Here is a 26,365-nt window from a genome sequence, read left to right as displayed (position 1 = left end):
AAAGAGTGCGTGCGAGAGAGACAGAAAATCAGTCTGAGCTTGACGTCGGGCGCTGCGTAGCCACTGCAAATTGATATCTTGCTTTTGGCTACAAAAATGATCCGATCTGATCCAGATTCAGCAATCTGATAGATATAGTCATTATCTATGATTCTGCGTTTTTAGTTTTCTCGAATGTGCAATATTGTGGATGCAACAGATTTTCGTCCTTTGTGGTGGCGGAAGGGGGTGAGGCAAAATTCTGAGATTTACGTTTTATAGTGAGATCTAACAGAAGTGCGGATACCAAGTTTGGTTACTCTAGCCTTAATAGTCTCTGCGATTTGTGGATGCCCCAGATTTTCGTCCTTTGCGGTGGCGGAAGGGGGTGTGGTGAAATTTGGACACGAAACGGTCAAGGTCCGATATCACAGGAGTGTGGATACCAAATTTGTTTGCTATGGCTCTTATAGGTTCTGAGATCCTTGAACTCATATTTTGCAATTGGCAAAACAGACCATGAAACCTGTGTGTTAGAGAGAGACAGAGCGAGAAAGAATGAAATTGTTTTCTTGATTCTGGCTATAATAATTATACGATCTGGTTGAGATTTTACACTCTAGAACATATAGTCATCCTCTACGATTTTGCGTTTTTGGTTTTATCGTATCTTTAAAAATGGGGATGCCACAGATTTTCGCCCTTTGTGGGGGCGGAAGTGGGCCGGGCAAAGTTTTGAAATATTTTTGTAGCAGTGACATATCACAGAAATCTGGATCCAAAACATCGTTGCTCTAGCTCTTATAGTCTTTGAGCACTAGGCGCTGAAGGGGACGGACAGACGGACGGACGGACGGACGGACGGACAGACGGACAGACGGACAGACAGACAGGGCTCAATCGATTTGGCTATTGATGCTGATCAAGAATATATATACTTTATGGGGTCGGAATCTGGTCTGATGAGCTCGTGAGGTGGCTCAAAGGGGGCCTAGCTGAGGCCACCGGACGGGTCGCAGGTTGCGGATAGCGAACGACCTACCTATATACAGGTCATATAGGTAGGGCAGCTGCGAATAATCGGACATCCCTAGGGAGAGTACCGAAAATAAGCAGCCCCGGACAGCCAGCGGGTGTTCGCGAAGTAGCAACACTGACAATGCGCTTGTGGTGCCGCCTCGTATAAGTAGCTCACACACTCCCCTATCCCTACACACTACCTACCCACATCCCAACCCCCCACATTCAGCTCACACCGGGCCGGAGTGTTATTCGACCCGTGCCGAGAGTCAGCCTGGCTGGGGCCCGGTATATAAAACTAGCCCAGTCGTTAACGGAGAGCTCAGGGACTTGGCAGCCCCCTGTTCTAAGTATGCCTTATCCGGGCAACGTGGATCTCTGCCCGGACGGACCGTACCCCTTCTCTGCAGCTCGTGGGAAAAGAATGGAAGAATTTAAAAACAAAAAAAATGAGTCTGGCACTCCCCAAATGCCAACAGGGAGCAATCCCAAACAGGGGAAGGCAGCGGCCCAAAGGCCTGGCCCGACCCGCAAATCAGCAGGGAAAACCTGCGCGGCGGAAGATGCTAGGGAGAGCCCAAAGGGGTCCCATCCCGGTGTCGGGGTGGGTGGTGAATTGGCTCCCAAAATCGATACCTTGGCAGAGTGGCTATGCAATCCTGCGGCTGCTCTGCCTGCTGGTAAAGTGGCGGTTGATGAATCACCATCTACTAGTGTCCAAGCCAAATCTTTTACATATGCCGATAGAAGGAGTGCTGGCAATATACTCCGTCGGCAGAACGCAAGCCAGATGTCCAGCCCGACGGACAAATGGATAAAGAAGGTTGAGTGGGCCTCGAAGGTGCTGCCGAACTTTGGCAAGGAAGCACCGAAGAAGGAAGCCCCTCAGCCAAAAAGGCAGCGCTCACAAGAGACTCCGGGGCCGACACCGAAGCGCTCCAGAGTGCTGCCTAACACATCATTCGCGCAGATTTCCAGAGAAAGGACGCTGATTGGCGTCCTGGACAAAGGCAGCGCGGACTGGCCGACCGCTGCTTCGAGCTGCTGGAAAAGCAGCCTGGACCCCCCCCCCCCCCCCCCCCCCCACCACCACCGTCTGCAAAGACATGGGCTGGTACCAGGGCTGCATAAAAATCGTAGCCTGTGAAGACGAGCGCTCCGTACAGCTGTACAAAGCAGCGGTAGCGCAAGTCGGGGAAGTCTACCCAGGGGCGAAGCTCGTCGCTGTAGACTGGAGCGAAGTGCCCAGTAGACCAAGGGCGAGAGTCTGGGTGCCCGCCTCCATGAAGGAGCCGGAGCGCATCCTAAAAATGTTGCAAAGATGCAACCCCCACCTCCCAACAGCAGATTGGAAGGTGGTCAAAGTTGAGACGACACAGGGCCCCACAAACCAGGCGGTGGTCGTCCTCAACAAAGAGTCGCTGGCCCCGATTGAGGCTGCCAAAGGCGAGCTCAATTTTGGGTTCAGCTCTGTGACCGTAAAGGTCTACAAGTCGGATGCGGCGGCCGAGGCACGTCCTGTCGACAAGCCAGTTGAGCAGGACGCTGCCTCCGAGATCGAAGCACCCGACGATCACACAGAGATAGACCCAGAGGGCTACTCCACCGATGGCACGCTGAGATGCGACTTCGAGGCGATGTGTTGCCACGAGGAAGTCGAGGACGATCCGGATGCCGACATTACAGTGGTGGAGAACACTAAGGATGTCCTTGAGGCTCCTTCAGATCAATCTCCACCACTGTAAAGCAGCATCCGCTGCTCTTATACTCCACCTCGAAGAGAGCGGAGCAGACGTAGCTCTGATCCAGGAACCTTGGATAGTGGGAGACAAGGTTTGTGGACTAGGGTCGAAGGAGTACAAGATAATTGTAGCTCAACATGAAGGTAAAACCCGCACCTGCATTCTCGCCAGAAAGCACCTTAATATCTTTCTGCTCCATAACTATAGCGATAGCGACAACACAGCGGCAAGCCTAGAGCTGAAAGGGACACATCTAAGGCTGATGTCGTCCTACATGGCCCATGAGGGAAACGATCCTCCCAACGACCTGGTTCGAAAACTAGCCAGCGACAGCGAGAGGTCGGACATAGACCTATTAATAGGTTGCGATGCCAACGCTCACCACACTCAATGGGGGAGCTCAAACACAAATGTAAGGGGTGAGTCACTTTTCAGCTTCATACTCAACTCAAATCTATTTATTTGTAATCGGGGCAACGACCCCACTTTTAGAATTAAAAATCGACAGGAGGTTATTGACATCACCCTAGTGTCTTCCAACCTGTTAGACATAGTCAAGAGTTGGCAAGTCCTTGATGACCACTTTTTCTCTGACCACAGATACATCGAGACAACACAATCCCTCGAGTGTCCGAAACCTAAGGACTATATTAATCCCAGGAAAGCCAACTGGGAAAAATATAGCTCAGCCCTGGAGGACTTACTCCCCTCCAAAGAACCATCATGCCCTGACACAAAAGACGACCTAGATCGCCTAGTGAACAGGTTCACAGAGGCATGCAACAAAGCCTTCGCGGCAGCGTGCCCCTCTAGCAAACCTAGGGGGAAAAAGAAACCCCCCTGGTGTTCAAAATAAATAGACATCCTACGTAAAAGCTGCAGGACCCTCTTCAACAGGGCCAAAAGCGCGAACGGGGAGAGCCACTGGGCAGACTACAAAATCAGTCTGTCACTTTATAAAAAGGAAACAAGGAAAGCAAAAAGGGCCTCTTGGCAAAAATTTTGCTCGGAAATTGAGGAAACGTCAGAGGCCGCAAGGCTTCGCAAGATTCTCTCAAAAACTAACCCCTCGGTAGGGTATCTTAAAAGGAATGACGGCACGTGGACTAACTCCAGTGAGGAGTCCCTGCAGATTCTACTAGACACACATTTTCCAGGGTGCACAACCATCGAGACGGCACATCTTCCAGGAGAGGGACCGGTAACCTCGATGGATCACATCCTCACAAAACGTAACATAAGCTGGGCAATAAACAGCTTTAACCCGTTCAAATCGCCAGGCCCAGACCAGGTAATCCCGGCCCAACTTCAGAAGGCCGGGGATACGGCCATCAACTGGCTACAAGGTATCTTCAGGAAGATACTGGCTGTGGGTACAATCCCGCGAACATGGCTTAAGGCAAAGATAGTCTTCATTCCCAAAGCTGGGAAAGCCTCGCACTCAGCTGCAAAAGACTTTAGACCAATCAGCCTATCGTCCTTCCTCCTCAAAACCCTTGAGAGACTCGTCGGGCTGCAACTGAGGACAACTATACACCCTCAGTTGCTGTCAGGCGCACAGCATGCCTACCGGAAAGGAAAATCCACGGAAACGGCTCTTCATGAAGTGATTTCAGCGGTAGAGAAATCTCTGCATCACAAAGAGTACTCACTCATAGCCTTTCTCGATATTGAGGGAGCTTTCAACAACGTTGTACCGGGCGCCATTACAGAAGCCCTGACTGACCTGGGGGTGGACCGTCACTTGGTGATGCTCATTGATCAATTGCTCACATGCAGGACGGTGACATCATCGATGGGATCGTCCGCCCAGTCAAGGTATGTCAACGGAGGCACCCCGCAAGGTGGTGTCCTGTCTCCTCTTCTGCGGAACATAGCAGTCAACAAGATTCTATGTGACCTAGAAGGGGGGGGCTGCAATGTCGTGGCCTATGCGGACGACGTTGCGATTATCTTCTCGGGAAATACCCCCAAACACTGTGGGACTTAATCTCCACAAAGCTAGCGCAACTTTCGGATTGGACAGAATCGCGCGGTCTGGGAGTAAATCCCTCAAAAACGGAACTCGTACTATTCACAAATAAATACAAGGTCCCGCCCCTCAACCCTCCAATACTACAAGGATGCAGGCTCTCCTTTAGCGACAGTGCCAGTTACTTAGGGTTGGTAATTGACAAGAAGCTTAGCTGGAACCTGAATGTCAAAGACAGAGTGAAGAAGGCAATGACTGCACTCTACACATGCAAAAAAGCTATTGGGCTAAGATGGGGTATGATCCCAAGCATAGTCCAATGGATATATCAAGCTATAGTTAGACCAATACTACTCTACGGAGTTACGGTGTGGTGGCCGGCCCTATCAAAAAGGGCGATCACCAAGCAACTGGGCAAAGTCCAGCGGACTGCCGCCCTATGCATCAGCGGAGCTCTTCGCACCACCCCAAATGATGCGCTAAATGCCATCCTATGCCTACAGAGCCTTGACCTCGCAGGAAAGGAACGGGCAGAAGCAGCAGCAATACGTCTAAGAGACTCAGATCAATGGGTGACACAGTGCATAGGTCACTCAGCCATATTAAATAATAGCAGTACCGTCCCCTCAAAAACAGACTACCAAGTTCCAAGAGAGTACACAGACACTCCCTTCGACACAATCATCCCTCACAGAGACGAATGGCTCGAGGGAATCCCAGGCCCAGATGGGGCCATAAACATCTTCACAGATGGATCAAAGCTGGACGACAGAGTCGGAGGGGGAATCTACTCTGAACAGCTAAGCATAAGGCATTCCTTCAGACTCTCAGATCATTGCAGTGTCTTTCAAGCGGAAGTCATAGCAATCAGGGAGGCTCTAGACTGCCTACAAGCGGCTGGCGTCACGGCAACCAAGCTAAACATTTATAGCGACAGCCAGGCTGCGATCAAATCGCTAAGCGCGATTTCCTCGAACTCGGCCACCGTGGCAGACTGCCGCAAATCTCTGCACGAGATGGCTCAGCAATTTGCTATTAGCCTGATTTGGGTCCCGGGCCACCGGGACATCGAGGGCAACTGTATAGCGGACGAGCTGGCCAGATCTGGCACTACAATCCCCTTCTCCAAGACAAGGAGGATATCTGTATGCCAATGGCCACCTGTAAGCTCATTATAAGGGAGCAATACAAGCGACTAAACAACGATATGTGGCAAACAGTGCCACGATGTCGCACAACTCGGCAAACATGGCCGACCATGGACATGAAGCGCACCTCCGAGTTCCTCAAGTTAAGCAGGAAAATGTTCAGCGTAGTCACACGTTCCCTCACGGGACACTGGCTAATAGGCACCCACGCTAACAGGCTGGGGGCCCCACATAACGATTTTTGTCGCAGCTGTAGAGACGAGGAAGAGGAGGAGACAGTGGAACATCTGTTCTGCTCCTGACCAGCTCTCAGCAGAAGAAGGCTACAGCACCTGGGCTCAGTCTTTCTACACGACATCTCAGAGATGTCCAAACTATGTCCCAGGAGGATAGCGAACTTTGTGAGAGCATCTGGATGGGATAATTGCTGACAGGAAGTCTCACAACGCAGGAAGGAAATGATCCTATGCGGTATCACAACGGGCCGAGACCGGCCTAAGTGTGACGGGTTCCGAGCGAGCCCGGCAGCCGCCTCAACCTAACCTAACCTATAGGGTCGGAAACGATTCCTTCTGGACGTTACACACATCCACTTTTACCACAAATCTAATATACCCCAATACTCATTTTGAGTATCGGGTATAACGAGGGGGAACGTTGTGAGTTGCTGCGGACACCGCAACTCTACATTTATACCCGATACTTAGTCAGTATGGCTCTCCTCCGGCAGACGCCGCTAATATTAAACGACACGACAAAGAGTGCGTGCGAGAGAGACAGAAAATCAGTCTGAGCTTGACGTCGGGCGCTGCGTAGCCACTGCAAATTGATATCTTGCTTTTGGCTACAAAAATGATCCGATCTGATCCAGATTCAGCAATCTGATAGATATAGTCATTATCTATGATTCTGCGTCTTTAGTTTTCTCGAATGTGCAATATTGTGGATGCAACAGATTTTCGTCCTTTGTGAGATATACGTTTTATAGTGAGATCTAACAGAAGTGCGGATACCAAGTTTGGTTACTCTAGCCTTAATAGTCTCTGAGATTTGTGGATGCCCCAGATATTCGTCCTTTGTGGTGGCGGAAGGGGGTGTGGCGAAATTTGGACACGAAACGGTCAAGGTCCGATATCACAGGAGTGTGGATACCAAATTTGGTTGCTATGGCTCTTATAGGTTCTGAGATCCCTGAACTCATATTTTGCAATTGGCAAAACAGACCATGAAACCTGTGTGTTAGAGAGAGACAGAGCGAGAAAGAATGAAATTGTTTTCTTGATTCTGGCTATAATAATTATACGATCTGGTTGAGATTTTACATTCTAGAACATATAGTCATCCTCTACGATTCTGCGTTTTTGGTTTTATCGTATCTTTAAAAATGGGGATGCCACAGATTTTCGTCCTTTGTGGGGGCAGAAGTGGGCGGGGCGAAGTTTTGAAATATTTTTGTAGCAGTGACATATCACAGAAGGCTGGATCCAAAACATCGTTGCTCTAGCTCTTATAGTCTTTGAGCACTAGGCGCTGAAGGGGACGGACAGGCGGACAGACGGTCGGACGGACAGACAGACAGGGCTCAATCGACTCGGCTATTGATGCTGATCAAGAATATATATACTTTATGGGGTCGGAAACGATTCCTTCTTATTTTGAGTATCGGGTATAACGAGGGGGAACGTTGTGAGTTGCTGCGGACACCGCAACTCTACAGTTATACCCGATACTAAGTCAGTATGGCTCCCCTCCGGCAGACGCCGCTAATATTAAACGACACGACAAAGAGTGCGTGCGAGAGAGACAGAAAATCAGTCTGAGCGTGAAGTCGGGGGCTGCGTAGCCACTGCAAATTGATTTGTTTCCTTTGGCTATAAAAATGATCTGATCTGATCCAGATTCAGCAATCAGATAAATATGGTCGTTATCAATGATTCTGCGTTTTTAGTTTTCTCGAATCTGCAATATTGTGGATGCAACAGATTTTCGTCCTTTGTGGGGGCGGAAGGGGGTGAGGCAAAATTCTGAGATATACGTTTTATAGTGAGATCTAACAGAAGTGCGGATACCAAGTTTGGTTACTCTAGCCTTAATAGTCTCTGAGATTTGTGGATGCCCCAGATTTTCGTCCTTTGCGGTGGCGGTAGGGGGTGTGGCGAAATTTGGACACGAAACGGTCAAGGTCCGATATCACAGGAGTGTGGATACCAAATTTGGTTTGCTATGGCTCTTATAGGTTCTGAGATCCTTGAGCTCATATTTTGCAATTGGCAAAACAGACCATGAAACCTGTGTGTTAGAGAGAGACAGAGCGAGAAAGAATTAAATTGTTTTCTTGATTCTGGCTATAATAATTATACGATCTGGTTGAGATCTTACACTCTAGAACATATAGTCATCCTCTACGATTCTGCGTTTTTGGTTTTATCGTATCTTTAAAAATGGGGATGCCACAGATTTTCGTACTTTGTGGGGGCAGAAGTGGGCGGGGCGAAGTTTTGAAATATTTTTGTAGCAGTGACATATCACAGAAGTCTGGATCCAAAACATCGTTGCTCTAGCTCTTATAGTCTTTGAGCACTAGGCGCTGAAGGGGACGGACAGTCGGACAGACGGACAGACGGTCGGACGGACAGACAGACAGGGCTCAATCGACTCGGCTATTGATGCTGATCAAGAATATATATACTTTATGGGGTCGGAAACGATTCCTTCTCATTTTGAGTATCGGGTATAACGAGGGGGAACGTTGTGAGTTGCTGCGGACACCGCAACTCTACAGTTATACCCGATACTAAGTCAGTATGGCTCCCCTCCGGCAGACGCCGCTAATATTAAACGACACGACAAAGAGTGCGTGCGAGAGAGACAGAAAATCAGTCTGAGCGTGAAGTCGGGCGCTGCGTAGCCACTGCAAATTGATTTGTTTCCTTTGGCTATAAAAATGATCTGATCTGATCCAGATTCAGCAATCAGATAGATATGGTCGTTATCTATGATTCTGCGTTTTTAGTTTTCTCGAATCTGCAATATTGTGCAGGCAACAGATTTTCGTCCTTTGTGTAGGCGGAAGGGGGTGGGGCGAAATTTTGAGATATACGTTTTATAGTGAGATTTAACAGGAGTGCGGATACTAAATTTGGTTACTCTAGCGTTAGTAGTCTTTGAGATTTGTGAATATCCCCAGATTTTCGTCCTTTGCGTGGGCGGAAGGGGGTGTGGCGAAATTTTGAAACAAACTCGTCTCGGTACGATATATTAGGAGTCTGGATACCAAATTTGGTTGCTCTAGCTTTTATAGTCTCTGAGATCTAGGCGCTAATGTTTTACTCTAAGCAAAGCCGCCTATGCTACGTTTGTGTTAGAGAGAGAGACAGGGCAATAAACAGCTTCAACCCGTTCAAATCGCCAGGCCCAGACCAGGTAATCCCTGCCCAACTTCAGAAGGCCGGGGATACGGCCATCAACTGGCTACAAGGTATCTTCAGGAAGATACTGGCTGTGGGTACAATCCCGCGAACATGGCTTAAGGCAAAGATAGTCTTCATTCCCAAAGCTGGGAAAGCCTCGCACTCAGCTGCAAAAGCCTGTAGCCCAATCAGCCTATTGTCCTTCCTCCTCAAAACCCTTGAGAGACTCGTCGGGCTGCAACTGAGGACAACTATACACCCTCAGTTGCTGTCAGGCGCACAGCATGCCTACCGGAAAGGAAAATCCACGGAAACGGCTCTTCATGAAGTGATCTCAGCGGTAGAGAAATCTCTGCATCACAAAGAGTACTCACTCATAGCCTTTCTCGATATTGAGGGAGCTTTCAACAACGTTGTACCGGGCGCCATTACAGAAGCCCTGACTGACCTGGGGGTGGACCGTCACTTGGTGATGCTCATTGATCAATTGCTCACATGCAGGACGGTGACATCATCGATGGGATCGTCCGCCCAGTCAAGGTATGTCAACAGAGGCACCCCGCAAGGTGGTGTCCTGTCTCCTCTTCTGTGGAACATAGCAGTCAACAAGATTCTATGTGACCTAGAAGGGGGGGGCTGCAATGTCGTGGCCTATGCGGACGACGTTGCGATTATCTTCTCGGGGAAATACCCCAAACACTGGGACTTAATCTCCACAAAGCTAGCGCAACTTTCGGATTGGACAGAATCGCGCGGTCTGGGAGTAAATCCCTCAAAAACGGAACTCGTACTATTCACAAATAAATACAAGGTCCCGCCCCTCAACCCTCCAATACTACAAGGATGCAGGCTCTCCTTTAGCGACAGTGCCAGTTACTTAGGGTTGGTAATTGACAAGAAGCTTAGGTGGAACCTGAATGTCAAAGACAGAGTGAAGAAGGCAATGACTGCACTCTACACATGCAAAAAAGCTATTGGGCTAAGATGGGGTATGATCCCAAGCATAGTCCAATGGATATATCAAGCTATAGTTAGACCAATACTACTCTACGGAGTTACGGTGTGGTGGCCGGCCCTATCAAAAAGGGCGATCACCAAGCAACTGGGCAAAGTCCAGCGGACTGCCGCCCTATGCATCAGCGGAGCTCTTCGCACCACCCCAAATGATGCGCTAAATGCCATCCTATGCCTACAGAGCCTTGACCTCGCAGGAAAGGAACGGGCAGAAGCAGCAGCAATACGTCTAAGAGACTCAGATCAATGGGTGACACAGTGCATAGGTCACTCAGCCATATTAAATAATAGCAGTACCGTCCCCTCAAAAACAGACTACCAAGTTCCAAGAGAGTACACAGACACTCCCTTCGACACAATCATCCCTCACAGAGACGAATGGCTCGAGGGAATCCCAGGCCCAGATGGGGCCATAAACATCTTCACAGATGGATCAAAGCTGGACGACAGAGTCGGAGGGGGAATCTACTCTGAACAGCTAAGCATAAGGCATTCCTTCAGACTCTCAGATCATTGCAGTGTCTTTCAAGCGGAAGTCATAGCAATCAGGGAGGCTCTAGACTGCCTACAAGCGGCTGCCGTCACGGCAACCAAGCTAAACATTTATAGCGACAGCCAGGCTGCGATCAAATCGCTAAGCGCGATTTCCTCGAACTCGGCCACCGTGGCAGACTGCCGCAAATCTCTGCACGAGATGGCTCAGCAATTTGCTATTAGCCTGATTTGGGTCCCGGGCCACCGGGACATCGAGGGCAACTGTATAGCGGACGAGCTGGCCAGATCTGGCACTACAATCCCCCTTCTCCAAGACAAGGAGGATATCTGTATGCCAATGGCCACCTGTAAGCTCATTATAGGGGAGCAATACAAGCGACTAAACAACGATATGTGGCAAACAGTGCCACGATGTCGCACAACTCGGCAAACATGGCCGACCATGGACATGAAGCGCACCTCCGAGTTCCTCAAGTTAAGCTGGAAAAGGTGCAGCGTAGTCACACGTTCCCTCACGGGACACTGGATAATAGGCACCCACGCTAACAGGCTGGGGGCCCCACATAACGATTTTTGTCGCAGCTGTAGAGACGAGGAAGAGGAGGAGACAGTGGAACATCTGTACTGCTCCTGCCCAGCTCTCAGCAGAAGAAGGCTACAGCACCTGGGCTCAGTCTTTCTACACGACAAATCAGAGATGTCCAAACTATGTCCCAGGAGGATAGCGAACTTTGTGAGAGCATCTGGATGGGATAATTGCTGACAGGAAGTCTCACAACGCAGGAAGGAAATGATCCTATGCGGTATCACAACGGGCCGAGACCGGCCTAAGTGTGACGGGTTCCGAGCGAGCCCGGCAGCCGCCTCAACCTAACCTAACCTATGGGGTCGGAAACGATTCCTTCTGGACGTTACACACATCCACTTTTACCACAAATCTAATATACCCCAATACTCGTTTTGAGTATCGGGTATAACGAGGGGGAACGTTGTGAGTTGCTGCGGACACCGCAACTCTACATTTATACCCGATACTTAGTCAGTATGGCTCTCCTCCGGCAGACGCCGCTAATATTAAACGACACGACAAAGAGTGCGTGCGAGAGAGACAGAAAATCAGTCTGAGCTTGACGTCGGGCGCTGCGTAGCCAGTGCAAATTGATTTCTTCCTTTTGGGTATAAAAATGATCCGATCTGATCCAGATTCAGCAATCAGATAGATATGGTCGTTATCAATGATTCTGCGTTTTTAGTTTTCTCGAATCTGCAATATTGTGGATGCAACAGATTTTCGTCCTTTGTGGGGGCGGAAGGGGGTGAGGCAAAATTCTGAGATATACGTTTTATAGTGAGATTTAACAGGAGTGCGGATACTAAATTTGGTTACTCTAGCGTTAGTAGTCTTTGAGATTTGTGAATATCCCCAGATTTTCGTCCTTTGCGTGGGCGGAAGGGGGTGTGGCGAAATTTTGAAACAAACTCGTCTGGGTACGATATATTAGGAGTCTGGATACCAAATTTGGTTGCTCTAGCTTTTATAGTCTCTGAGATCTAGGCGCTAATGTTTTACTCTAAGCAAAGCCGCCTATGCTATGTTTGTGTTAGAGAGAGAGACAGGGCAATAAACAGCTTCAACCCGTTCAAATCGCCAGGCCCAGACCAGGTAATCCCGGCCCAACTTCAGAAGGCCGGGGATACGGCCATCAACTGGCTACAAGGTATCTTCAGGAAGATACTGGCTGTGGGTACAATCCCGCGAACATGGCTTAAGGCAAAGATAGTCTTCATTCCCAAAGCTGGGAAAGCCTCGCACTCAGCTGCAAAAGACTTTAGACCAATCAGCCTATCGTCCTTCCTCCTCAAAACCCTTGAGAGACTCGTCGGGCTGCAACTGAGGACAACTATACACCCTCAGTTGCTGTCAGGCGCACAGCATGCCTACCGGAAAGGAAAATCCACGTAAACGGCTCTTCATGAAGTGATCTCAGCGGTAGAGAAATCTCTGCATCACAAAGAGTACTCACTCATAGCCTTTCTCGGTATTGAGGGAGCTTTCAACAACGTTGTACCGGGCGCCATTACAGAAGCCCTGACTGACCTGGGGGTGGACCGTCACTTGGTGATGCTCATTGATCAATTGCTCACATGCAGGACGGTGACATCATCGATGGGATCGTCCGCCCAGTCAAGGTATGTCAACAGAGGCACCCCGCAAGGTGGTGTCCTGTCTCCTCTTCTGTGGAACATAGCAGTCAACAAGATTCTATGTGACCTAGAAGGGGGGGGCTGCAATGTCGTGGCCTATGCGGACGACGTTGCGATTATCTTCTCGGGGAAATACCCCCAAACACTGTGCGACTTAATGTCCACAAAGCTAGCGCAACTGTCGGATTGGACAGAATCGCGCGGTCTGGGTGTAAATCCCTCAAAAACGGAACTCGTACTATTCACAAATAAATACAAGGTCCCGCCCCTCAACCCTCCAATACTACAAGGATGCAGGCTCTCCTTTAGCGACAGTGCCAGTTACTTAGGGTTGGTAATTGACAAGAAGCTTAGCTGGAACCTGAATGTCAAAGACAGAGTGAAGAAGGCAATGACTGCACTCTACACATGCAAAAAAGCTATTGGGCTAAGATGGGGTATGATCCCAAGCATAGTCCAATGGATATATCAAGCTATAGTTAGACCAATACTACTCTACGGAGTTACGGTGTGGTGGCCGGCCCTATCAAAAAGGGCGATCACCAAGCAACTGGGCAAAGTCCAGCGGACTGCCGCCCTATGCATCAGCGGAGCTCTTCGCACCACCCCAAATGATGCGCTAAATGCCATCCTATGCCTACAGAGCCTTGACCTCGCAGGAAAGGAACGGGCAGAAGCAGCAGCAATACGTCTAAGAGACTTAGATCAATGGGTGACACAGTGCATAGGTCACTCAGCCATATTAAATAATAGCAGTACCGTCCCCTCAAAAACAGACTACCAAGTTCCAAGAGAGTACACAGACACTCCCTTCGACACAATCATCCCTCACAGAGAGGGAATCCCAGGCCCAGATGGGCCATAAACATCTTCACAGATGGATCAAAGCTGGACGACAGAGTCGGAGGGGGAATCTACTCTGAACAGCTAAGCATAAGGCATTCCTTCAGACTCCCAGATCATTGCAGTGTCTTTCAAGCGGAAGTCATAGCAATCAGGGAGGCTCTAGACTGCCTACAAGCGGCTGCCGTCACGGCAACCAAGCTAAACATTTATAGCGACAGCCAGGCTGCGATCAAATCGCTAAGCGCGATTTCCTCGAACTCGGCCACCGTGGCAGACTGCCGCAAATCTCTGCACGAGATGGCTCAGCAATTTGCTATTAGCCTGATTTGGGTCCCGGGCCACCGGGACATCGAGGGCAACTGTATAGCGGACGAGCTGGCCAGATCTGGCACTACAATCCCCCTTCTCCAAGACAAGGAGGATATCTGTATGCCAATGGCCACCTGTAAGCTCATTATAAGGGAGCAATACAAGCGACTAAACAACGATATGTGGCAAACAGTGCCACGATGTCGCACAACTCGGCAAACATGGCCGACCATGGACATGAAGCGCACCTCCGAGCTCCTCAAGTTAAGCAGGAAAAGGTGCAGCGTAGTCACACGTTCCCTCACGGGACACTGGCTAATAGGCACCCACGCTAACAGGCTGGGGGCCCCACATAACGATTTTTGTCGCAGCTGTAGAGACGAGGAAGAGGAGGAGACAGTTCTGCTCCTGCCCAGCTCTCAGCAGAAGAAGGCTACAGCACCTGGGCTCAGCCTTTCTACACGACATCTCAGAGATGTCCAAACTATGTCCCAGGAGGATAGCGAACTTTGTGAGAGCATCTGGATGGGATAATTGCTGGCAGGAAGTCTCACAACGCAGGAAGGAAATGATCCTATGCGGTATCACAACGGGCCGAGACCGGCCTAAGTGTGACGGGTTCCGAGCGAGCCCGGCAGCCGCCTCAACCTAACCTAACCTATGGGGGCGGAAACGATTCCTTCTGGACGTTACACACATCCACTTTTACCACAAATCTAATATACCCCAATACTCATTTAGAGTATCGGGTATAACGAGGGGGAACGTTGTGAGTTGCTGCGGACACCGCAACTCTACATTTATACCCGATACTTAGTCAGTATGGCTCTCCTCCGGCAGACGCCGCTAATATTAAACGACACGACAAAGAGTGCGTGCGAGAGAGACAGAAAATCAGTCTGAGCTTGACGTCGGGCGCTGCGTAGCCACTGCAAATTGATATCTTGCTTTTGGCTACAAAAATGATCCGATCTGATCCAGATTCAGCAATCTGATAGATATAGTCATTATCTATGATTCTGCGTCTTTAGTTTTCTCGAATGTGCAATATTGTGGATGCAACAGATTTTCGTTCTTTGTGGGGGCGGAAGGGGGTGGGGCGAAATTTTGAGATATACGTTTTATAGTGAGATCTAACAGAAGTGCGTATACCAAATTTGGTTACTCTAGCCTTAATAGTCTCTGAGATTTGTGGATGCCCCAGATTTTCGTCCTTTGCGGGGGCGGAAGTGGGCGGGGCGAAGTTTTGAAATATTTTTGTAGCAGTGACATATCACAGAAGTCTGGATCCAAAACATCGTTGCTCTAGCTCTTATAGTCCTTGAGCACTAGGCGCTGAAGGGGACGGACAGGCGGACAGACGGACAGACGGTCGGACGGACAGACAGACAGGGCTCAATCGACTCGGCTATTGATGCTGATCAAGAATATATATACTTTATGGGGTCGGAAACGATTCCTTCTCAGTTTGAGTATCGGGTATAACGAGGGGGAACGTTGTGAGTTGCTGCGGACACCGCAACTCTACAGTTATACCCGATACTAAGTCAGTATGGCTCCCCTCCGGCAGACGCCGCTAATATTAAACGACACGACAAAGAGTGCGTGCGAGAGAGACAGAAAATCAGTCTGAGCTTGACGTCGGGCGCTGCGTAGCCAGTGCAAATTGATTTCTTCCTTTTGGGTATAAAAATGATCCGATCTGATCCAGATTCAGCAATCTGATAGATATAGTCATTATCTATGATTCTGCGTTTTTAGTTTTCTCGAATGTGCAATATTGTGGATGCAACAGATTTTCGTCCTTTGTGGTGGCGGAAGGGGGTGAGGCAAAATTCTGAGATTTACGTTTTATAGTGAGATCTAACAGAAGTGCGGATACCAAGTTTGGTTACTCTAGCCTTAATAGTCTCTGAGATTTGTGGATGCCCCAGATATTCGTCCTTTGCGGTGGCGGAAGGGGTGTGGCGAAATTTGGACACGAAACGGTCAAGGTCCGATATCACAGGAGTGTGGATACCAAATTTGGTTGCTATGGCTCTTATAGGTTCTGAGATCCCTGAACTCATATTTTGCAATTGGCAAAACAGACCATGAAACCTGTGTGTTAGAGAGAGACAGAGCGAGAAAGAATGAAATTGTTTTCTTGATTCTGGCTATAATAATTATACGATCTGGTTGAGATTTTACATTCTAGAACATATAGTCATCCTCTACGATTCTGGTTTTATCGTATCTTTAAAAATGGGGATGCCACAGATTTTCGTCCTTTGTGGGGGCAGAAGTGGGCGGGGCGAAGTTTTGAAATATTTTTGTAGCAGTGACATATCACAGAAGTCGGGATCCAAAACATCGTTGCTCTAGCTCTTATAGTCTTTGAGCACTAGGCGCTGAAGGGGACGGACAGGCGGACAGACGGACAGACGGTCGGACGGACAGACAGACAGGTCTCAATCGACTCGGCTATTGATGCTGATCAAGAATATATATACTTTATGGGGTCGGAAACGATTCCTTCTCATTTTGAGTATCGGGTATAACGAGGGGGAACGTTGTGAGTTGCTGCGGACACCGCAACTCTACAGTTATACCCGATACTAAGTCAGTATGGCTCCCCTCCGGCAGACGCCGCTAATATTAAACGACACGACAAAGAGTGCGTGCGAGAGAGACAGAAAATCAGTCTGAGCGTGAAGTCGGGCGCTGCGTAGCCACTGCAAATTGATTTGTTTCCTTTGGCTATAAAAATGATCTGATCTGATCCAGATTCAGCAATCAGATAGATATGGTCGTTATCTATGATTCTGCGTTTTTAGTTTTCTCGAATCTGCAATATTGTGCAGGCAACAGATTTTCGTCCTTTGTGTAGGCGGAAGGGGGTGGGGCGAAATTTTGAGATATAAGTTTTGTAGTGAGATTTAACAGGAGTGACATATCACAGAAGTCTGGATCCAAAACATCGTTGCTCTAGCTCTTATAGTCTTTGAGCACTAGGCGCTGAAGGGGACGGACAGGCGGACAGACGGACAGACGGTCGGACGGACAGACAGACAGGGCTCAATCGACTCGGCTATTGATGCTGATCAAGAATATATATACTTTATGGGGTCGGAAACGATTCCTTCTCATTTTGAGTATCGGGTATAACGAGGGGGAACGTTGTGAGTTGCTGCGGACACCGCAACTCTACAGTTATACCCGATACTAAGTCAGTATGGCTCCCCTCCGGCAGACGCCGCTAATATTAAACGACACGACAAAGAGTGCGTGCGAGAGAGACAGAAAATCAGTCTGAGCGTGAAGTCGGGCGCTGCGTAGCCACTGCAAATTGATTTGTTTCCTTTGGCTATAAAAATGATCTGATCTGATCCAGATTCAGCAATCAGATAGATATGGTCGTTATCAATGATTCTGCGTTTTTAGTTTTCTCGAATCTGCAATATTGTGCAGGCAACAGATTTTCGTCCTTTGTGTAGGCGGAAGGGGGTGGGGCGAAATTTTGAGATATAAGTTTTGTAGTGAGATTTAACAGGAGTGACATATCACAGAAGTCTGGATCCAAAACATCGTTGCTCTAGCTCTTATAGTCTTTGAGCACTAGGCGCTGAAGGGGACGGACAGGCGGACAGACGGACAGACGGTCGGACGGACAGACAGACAGGGCTCAATCGACTCGGCTATTGATGCTGATCAAGAATATATATACTTTATGGGGTCGGAAACGATTCCTTCTCATTTTGAGTATCGGGTATAACGAGGGGGAACGTTGTGAGTTGCTGCGGACACCGCAACTCTACAGTTATACCCGATACTAAGTCAGTATGGCTCCCCTCCGGCAGACGCCGCTAATATTAAACGACACGACAAAGAGTGCGTGCGAGAGAGACAGAAAATCAGTCTGAGCGTGAAGTCGGGCGCTGCGTAGCCACTGCAAATTGATTTGTTTCCTTTGGCTATAAAAATGATCTGATCTGATCCAGATTCAGCAATCAGATAGATATGGTCGTTATCTATGATTCTGCGTTTTTAGTTTTCTCGAATCTGCATGTTGTGCAGGCAACAGATTTTCGTCCTTTGTGTAGGCGGAAGGGGGTGGGGCGAAATTTTGAGATATACGTTTTATAGTGAGATTTAACAGGAGTGCGGATACTAAATTTGGTTACTCTAGCGTTAGTAGTCTTTGAGATTTGTGAATATCCCCAGATTTTCGTCCTTTGCGTGGGCGGAAGGGGGTGTGGCGAACTTTTGAAACAAACTCGTCTCGGTACGATATATTAGGAGTCTGGATACCAAATTTGGTTGCTCTAGCTTTTATAGTCTCTGAGATCTAGGCGCTAATGTTTTACTCTAAGCAAAGCCGCCTATGCTACGTTTGTGTTAGAGAGAGAGACAGGGCAATAAACAGCTTCAACCCGTTCAAATCGCCAGGCCCAGACCAGGTAATCCCGGCCCAACTTCAGAAGGCCGGGGATACGGCCATCAACTGGCTACAAGGTATCTTCAGGAAGATACTGGCTGTGGGTACAATCCCGCGAACATGGCTTAAGGCAAAGATAGTCTTCATTCCCAAAGCTGGGAAAGCCTCGCACTCAGCTGCAAAAGACTTTAGACCAATCAGCCTATCGTCCTTCCTCCTCAAAACCCTTGAGAGACTCGTCGGGCTGCAACTGAGGACAACTATACACCCTCAGTTGCTGTCAGGCGCACAGCATGCCTACCGGAAAGGAAAATCCACGGAAACGGCTCTTCATGAAGTGATCTCAGCGGTAGAGAAATCTCTGCATCACAAAGAGTACTCACTCATAGCCTTTCTCGGTATTGAGGGAGCTTTCAACAACGTTGTACCGGGCGCCATTACAGAAGCCCTGACTGACCTGGGGGTGGACCGTCACTTGGTGATGCTCATTGATCAATTGCTCACATGCAGGACGGTGACATCATCGATGGGATCGTCCGCCCAGTCAAGGTATGTCAACAGAGGCACCCCGCAAGGTGGTGTCCTGTCTCCTCTTCTGTGGAACATAGCAGTCAACAAGATTCTATGTGACCTAGAAGGGGGGGGCTGCAATGTCGTGGCCTATGCGGACGACGTTGCGATTATCTTCTCGGGGAAATACCCCCAAACACTGTGCGACTTAATGTCCACAAAGCTAGCGCAACTGTCGGATTGGACAGAATCGCGCGGTCTGGGTGTAAATCCCTCAAAAACGGAACTCGTACTATTCACAAATAAATACAAGGTCCCGCCCCTCAACCCTCCAATACTACAAGGATGCAGGCTCTCCTTTAGCGACAGTGCCAGTTACTTAGGGTTGGTAATTGACAAGAAGCTTAGCTGGAACCTGAATGTCAAGGACAGAGTGAAGAAGGCAATGACTGCACTCTACACATGCAAAAAAGCTATTGGGCTAAGATGGGGTATGATCCCAAGCATAGTCCAATGGATATATCAAGCTATAGTTAGACCAATACTACTCTACGGAGTTACGGTGTGGTGGCCGGCCCTATCAAAAAGGGCGATCACCAAGCAACTGGGCAAAGTCCAGCGGACTGCCGCCCTATGCATCAGCGGAGCTCTTCGCACCACCCCAAATGATGCGCTAAATGCCATCCTATGCCTACAGAGCCTTGACCTCGCAGGAAAGGAACGGGCAGAAGCAGCAGCAATACGTCTAAGAGACTTAGATCAATGGGTGACACAGTACATAGGTCACTCAGCCATATTAAATAATAGCAGTACCGTCCACTCAAAAACAGACTACCAAGTTCCAAGAGAGTACACAGACACTCCCTTCGACACAATCATCCCTCACAGAGAGGGAATCCCAGGCCCAGATGGGGCCATAAACATCTTCACAGATGGATCAAAGCTGGACGACAGAGTCGGAGGGGGAATCTACTCTGAACAGCTAAGCATAAGGCATTCCTTCAGACTCCCAGATCATTGCAGTGTCTTTCAAGCGGAAGTCATAGCAATCAGGGAGGCTCTAGACTGCCTACAAGCGGCTGCCGTCACGGCAACCAAGCTAAACATTTATAGCGACAGCCAGGCTGCGATCAAATCGCTAAGCGCGATTTCCTCGAACTCGGCCACCGTGGCAGACTGCCGCAAATCTCTGCACGAGATGGCTCAGCAATTTGCTATTAGCCTGATTTGGGTCCCGGGCCACCGGGACATCGAGGGCAACTGTATAGCGGACGAGCTGGCCAGATCTGGCACTACAATCCCCCTTCTCCAAGACAAGGAGGATATCTGTATGCCAATGGCCACCTGTAAGCTCATTATAAGGGAGCAATACAAGCGACTAAACAACGATATGTGGCAAACAGTGCCACGATGTCGCACAACTCGGCAAACATGGCCGACCATGGACATGAAGCGCACCTCCGAGCTCCTCAAGTTAAGCAGGAAAAGGTGCAGCGTAGTCACACGTTCCCTCACGGGACACTGGCTAATAGGCACCCACGCTAACAGGCTGGGGGCCCCACATAACGATTTTTGTCGCAGCTGTAGAGACGAGGAAGAGGAGGAGACAGTTCTGCTCCTGCCCAGCTCTCAGCAGAAGAAGGCTACAGCACCTGGGCTCAGCCTTTCTACACGACATCTCAGAGATGTCCAAACTATGTCCCAGGAGGATAGCGAACTTTGTGAGAGCATCTGGATGGGATAATTGCTGACAGGAAGTCTCACAACGCAGGAAGGAAATGATCCTATGCGGTATCACAACGGGCCGAGACCGGCCTAAGTGTGACGGGTTCCGAGCGAGCCCGGCAGCCGCCTCAACCTAACCTAACCTATGGGGTCGGAAACGATTCCTTCTGGACGTTACACACATCCACTTTTACCACAAATCTAATATACCCCAATACTCATTTAGAGTATCGGGTATAACGAGGGGGAACGTTGTGAGTTGCTGCGGACACCGCAACTCTACATTTATACCCGATACTTAGTCAGTATGGCTCTCCTCCGGCAGACGCCGCTAATATTAAACGACACGACAAAGAGTGCGTGCGAGAGAGACAGAAAATCAGTCTGAGCTTGACGTCGGGCGCTGCGTAGCCACTGCAAATTGATATCTTGCTTTTGGCTACAAAAATGATCCGATCTGATCCAGATTCAGCAATCTGATAGATATAGTCATTATCTATGATTCTGCGTCTTTAGTTTTCTCGAATGTGCAATATTGTGGATGCAACAGATTTTCGTTCTTTGTGGGGGCGGAAGGGGGTGGGGCGAAATTCTGAGATATACGTTTTATAGTGAGATCTAACAGAAGTGCGGATACCAAATTTGGTTACTCTAGCCTTAATAGTCTCTGAGATTTGTGGATGCCCCAGATTTTCGTCCTTTGCGGGGGCGGAAGTGGGCGGGGCGAAGTTTTGAAATATTTTTGTAGCAGTGACATATCACAGAAGTCTGGATCCAAAACATCGTTGCTCTAGCTCTTATAGTCTTTGAGCACTAGGCGCTGAAGGGGACGGACAGGCGGACAGACGGACAGACGGTCGGACGGACAGACAGACAGGGCTCAATCGACTCGGCTATTGATGCTGATCAAGAATATATATACTTTATGGGGTCGGAAACGATTCCTTCTCAGTTTGAGTATCGGGTATAACGAGGGGGAACGTTGTGAGTTGCTGCGGACACCGCAACTCTACAGTTATACCCGATACTAAGTCAGTATGGCTCCCCTCCGGCAGACGCCGCTAATATTAAACGACACGACAAAGAGTGCGTGCGAGAGAGACAGAAAATCAGTCTGAGCTTGACGTCGGGCGCTGCGTAGCCAGTGCAAATTGATTTCTTCCTTTTGGGTATAAAAATGATCCGATCTGATCCAGATTCAGCAATCTGATAGATATAGTCATTATCTATGATTCTGCGTTTTTAGTTTTCTCGAATGTGCAATATTGTGGATGCAACAGATTTTCGTCCTTTGTGGTGGCGGAAGGGGGTGAGGCAAAATTCTGAGATTTACGTTTTATAGTTAGATCTAACAGAAGTGCGGATACCAAGTTTGGTTACTCTAGCCTTAATAGTCTCTGAGATTTGTGGATGCCCCAGATATTCGTCCTTTGCGGTGGCGGAAGGGGGTGTGGCGAAATTTGGACACGAAACGGTCAAGGTCCGATATCACAGGAGTGTGGATACCAAATTTGGTTGCTATGGCTCTTATAGGTTCTGAGATCCCTGAACTCATATTTTGCAATTGGCAAAACAGACCATGAAACCTGTGTGTTAGAGAGAGACAGAGCGAGAAAGAATGAAATTGTTTTCTTGATTCTGGCTATAATAATTATACGATCTGGTTGAGATTTTACATTCTAGAACATATAGTCATCCTCTACGATTCTGGTTTTATCGTATCTTTAAAAATGGGGATGCCACAGATTTTCGTCCTTTGTGGGGGCAGAAGTGGGCGGGGCGAAGTTTTGAAATATTTTTGTAGCAGTGACATATCACAGAAGTCTGGATCCAAAACATCGTTGCTCTAGCTCTTATAGTCTTTGAGCACTAGGCGCTGAAGGGGACGGACAGGCGGACAGACGGACAGACGGTCGGACGGACAGACAGACAGGTCTCAATCGACTCGGCTATTGATGCTGATCAAGAATATATATACTTTATGGGGTCGGAAACGATTCCTTCTCATTTTGAGTATCGGGTATAACGAGGGGGAACGTTGTGAGTTGCTGCGGACACCGCAACTCTACAGTTATACCCGATACTAAGTCAGTATGGCTCCCCTCCGGCAGACGCCGCTAATATTAAACGACACGACAAAGAGTGCGTGCGAGAGAGACAGAAAATCAGTCTGAGCGTGAAGTCGGGCGCTGCGTAGCCACTGCAAATTGATTTGTTTCCTTTGGCTATAAAAATGATCTGATCTGATCCAGATTCAGCAATCAGATAGATATGGTCGTTATCAATGATTCTGCGTTTTTAGTTTTCTCGAATCTGCAATATTGTGCAGGCAACAGATTTTCGTCCTTTTTGTAGGCGGAAGGGGGTGGGGCGAAATTTTGAGATATAAGTTTTGTAGTGAGATTTAACAGGAGTGCGGATACTAAATTTGGTTACTCTAGCGTTAGTAGTCTTTGAGATTTGTGAATATCCCCAGATTTTCGTCCTTTGCGTGGGCGGAAGGGGGTGTGGCGAAATTTTGAAACAAACTCGTCTCGGTACGATATATTAGGAGTCTGGATACCAAATTTGGTTGCTCTAGCTTTTATAGTCTCTGAGATCTAGGCGCTAATGTTTTACTCTAAGCAAAGCCGCCTATGCTACGTGTTTGTTAGAGAGAGAGACAGGGCGAGAAAAAATGAAATTCTTTTCTTGATGCTGGCTATAATAAAAATACGATCCAATTAAGATTCTGCAGTCTAAAAGATATGGTCATTCTCTACGATTCTGCGTTTTTGGTTTTCTCATATCTTTAAAAATGTGGATGCCACAGATTTTCGTCCTTTTTGGGGGCGGAAGTGGTCGGGGCGAAGTTTTGAAATAGTTTTGTAGCAGTGACATATCACAGAAGTCTGGATCCAAAACATCGTTGCTCTAGCTCTTATAGTCTTTGAGCATTAGGCGATGAAGGGGACGGACAGACGGACAGACGGACGGACGGACAGACAGACATGGCTCAATCGACTCGGCTATTGATGCTGATCAAGAATATATATACTTTATGGGGTCGGAAACGATTCCTTCTGGACGTTACACACATCCACTTTTACCACAAATCTAATATACCCCAATACTCATTTTGAGTATCGGGTATAACGAGGGGGAACGTTGTGAGTTGCTGCGGAGACCGCAACTCTACAGTTATACCCGATACTAAGTCAGTATGGCTCTCCTCCGGCAGACGCCGCTAATACACGACAAAGAGTGCGTGCGAGAGAGACAGAAAATCAGTCTGAGCGTGACGTCGGGCGCTGCGTAGCCAGTGCAAATTGATTTGTTCCTTTTGGCTATGAAAATGATCTGATCTGATCCAGATTCAGCAATCTGATAGATATGGTCATTATCTATGATTCTGCATTTTTAGTTTTCTCGAATGTGCAATATTGTGGATGCAACAGATTTTCGTTCTTTGTGGGGCGGAAGGGGTGAGGCAAAATTCTGAGATATACGTTTTATGGTGAGATCTAACAGAAGTGCGGATACCAAATTTGGTTACTCTAGCCTTAATAGTCTCTGAGATTTGTGGATGCCCCAGATTTTCGTCCTTTGCGGGGCAGAAGGGGGTGTGGCGAAATTTGGACACGAAACGGTCAAGGTCCGATATCACAGGAGTGTGGATACCAAATTTGGTTGCTATGGCTCTTATAGGTTCTGAGATCCTTGAACTCATATTTTGCAATTGGCAAAACAGACCATAAAACCTGTGTGTTAGAGAGAGACAGAGCGAGAAAGAATGAAATTGTTTTCTTGATTCTGGCTATAACAATTATACGATCTGGTTCAGATTTTGCTCTCTAGAAGATATAGTCATCTTCTAAGATTCTGCATTTTTATACCCGATACTCAAAATGAGTATTGGGGTATATTAGATTTGTGGTAAAAGTGGATGTGTGTAACGTCCAGAAGGAATCGTTTCCGACCCCATAAAGTATATATATTCTTGATCAGCATCAATAGCCGAGTCGATTGAGCCCTGTCTGTCTGTCCGTCCGACCGTCTGTCCGTCTGTCCGCCTGTCCGTCCCCTTCAGCGCCTAGTGCTCAAAGACTATAAGAGCTAGAGCAACGATGTTTTGGATCCAGACTTCTGTGATATGTCACTCCTGTTAAATCTCACTACAAAACTTATATCTCAAAATTTCGCCCCACCCCCTTCCGCCTACACAAAGGACGAAAATCTGTTGCCTGCACAATATTGCAGATTCGAGAAAACTAAAAACGCAGAATCATAGATAACGACCATATCTATCTGATTGCTGAATCTGGATCAGATCAGATCATTTTTATAGCCAAAGGAAACAAATCAATTTGCAGTGGCTACGCAGCGCCCGACTTCACGCTCAGACTGATTTTCTGTCTCTCTCGCACGCACTCTTTGTCGTGTCGTTTAATATTAGCGGCGTCTGCCGGAGGGGAGCCATACTGACTTAGTATCGGGTATAACTGTAGAGTTGCGGTGTCCGCAGCAACTCACAACGTTCCCCCTCGTTATACCCGATACTCAAAATGAGAAGGAATCGTTTCCGACCCCATAAAGTATATATATTCTTGATCAGCATCAATAGCCGAGTCGATTGAGCCCTGTCTGTCTGTCCGTCCGACCGTCTGTCCGTCTGTCCGCCTGTCCGTCCCCTTCAGCGCCTAGTGCTCAAAGACTATAAGAGCTAGAGCAACGATGTTTTGGATCCAGACTTCTGTGATATGTCACTGCTACAAAAATATTTCAAAACTTCGCCCCGCTCACTTCCGCCTCCAGAAAGGACGAAAATCTGTGGCATCCACATTTTTAAAGATACGATAAAACCAAAAACGCAGAATCGGTGAGAATGACCATATCTTCTACAGTGCAAAATCTGAACCAGATCGTATAATGATTATAGCCAGAATCAAGAAAACAATTTCATTCTTTCTCGCTCTGTCTCTATCTAACACACAGGTTTTATGGTCTGTTTTGCCAATTGCAAAATATGAGTTCAAGGATCTCAGAACCAATAAGAGCCATAGCAACCAAATTTGGTATCCACACTCCTGTGATATCGGACCTTGACCGTTTCGTGTCCAAATTTTGCCTCACCCCCTTCCGCCCCCACAAAGGACGATAATCTGTTGCATCCACAATATTGCACATTCGAGAAAACTAAAAACGCAGAATCATAGATAATGACCATATCTATCAGATTGCTGAATCTGGATCAGATCAGATCATTTTTATAGCCAATAGGAACAAATCAATTTGCAGTGGCTACGCAGCGCCCGAAGTATCGCTCAGACTGATCTTCTGTCTCTCTCGCACGCACTCTTTGTCGTGTGGTTCAATATTAGCGGCGTCTGCCGCAGGAGAGCCATACTGACTTAGTATTGGGTATATCTGTTGAGTTGCGGTGTCCGCAGCAACTCACAACGTTCCACCTCGTTTATGTTCGATGGGTGGAGACGTTTGAGTCTGCGTGGGATTTGGGGGTGCAGTAATCCTCTAGCTGTTTCATTTGGATGGTTAATGAGCCTATCGTTGTATCGACTGCTATGATGGTTTAT

At 48.1% G+C, this 26,365-nt stretch overlaps 1 protein-coding gene across 2 annotated transcripts in view; it reads right to left on the bottom strand.

The window, feature by feature from the left end:
* Positions 1-26,365, bottom strand: part of LOC117192423 (ecdysone receptor-like) — a 107,269-nt gene that overhangs the window by 69,185 nt on the left and 11,719 nt on the right. The gene's annotated exons all lie outside the window — the stretch shown is intronic.

This window comes from Drosophila miranda (assembly GCF_003369915.1).
Source record: "Drosophila miranda strain MSH22 chromosome Y unlocalized genomic scaffold, D.miranda_PacBio2.1 Contig_Y2_pilon, whole genome shotgun sequence".
NCBI classification, from domain to species: domain Eukaryota; kingdom Metazoa; phylum Arthropoda; class Insecta; order Diptera; family Drosophilidae; genus Drosophila; species Drosophila miranda.
This window is presented reverse-complemented; position numbering and strand designations above follow the sequence as displayed.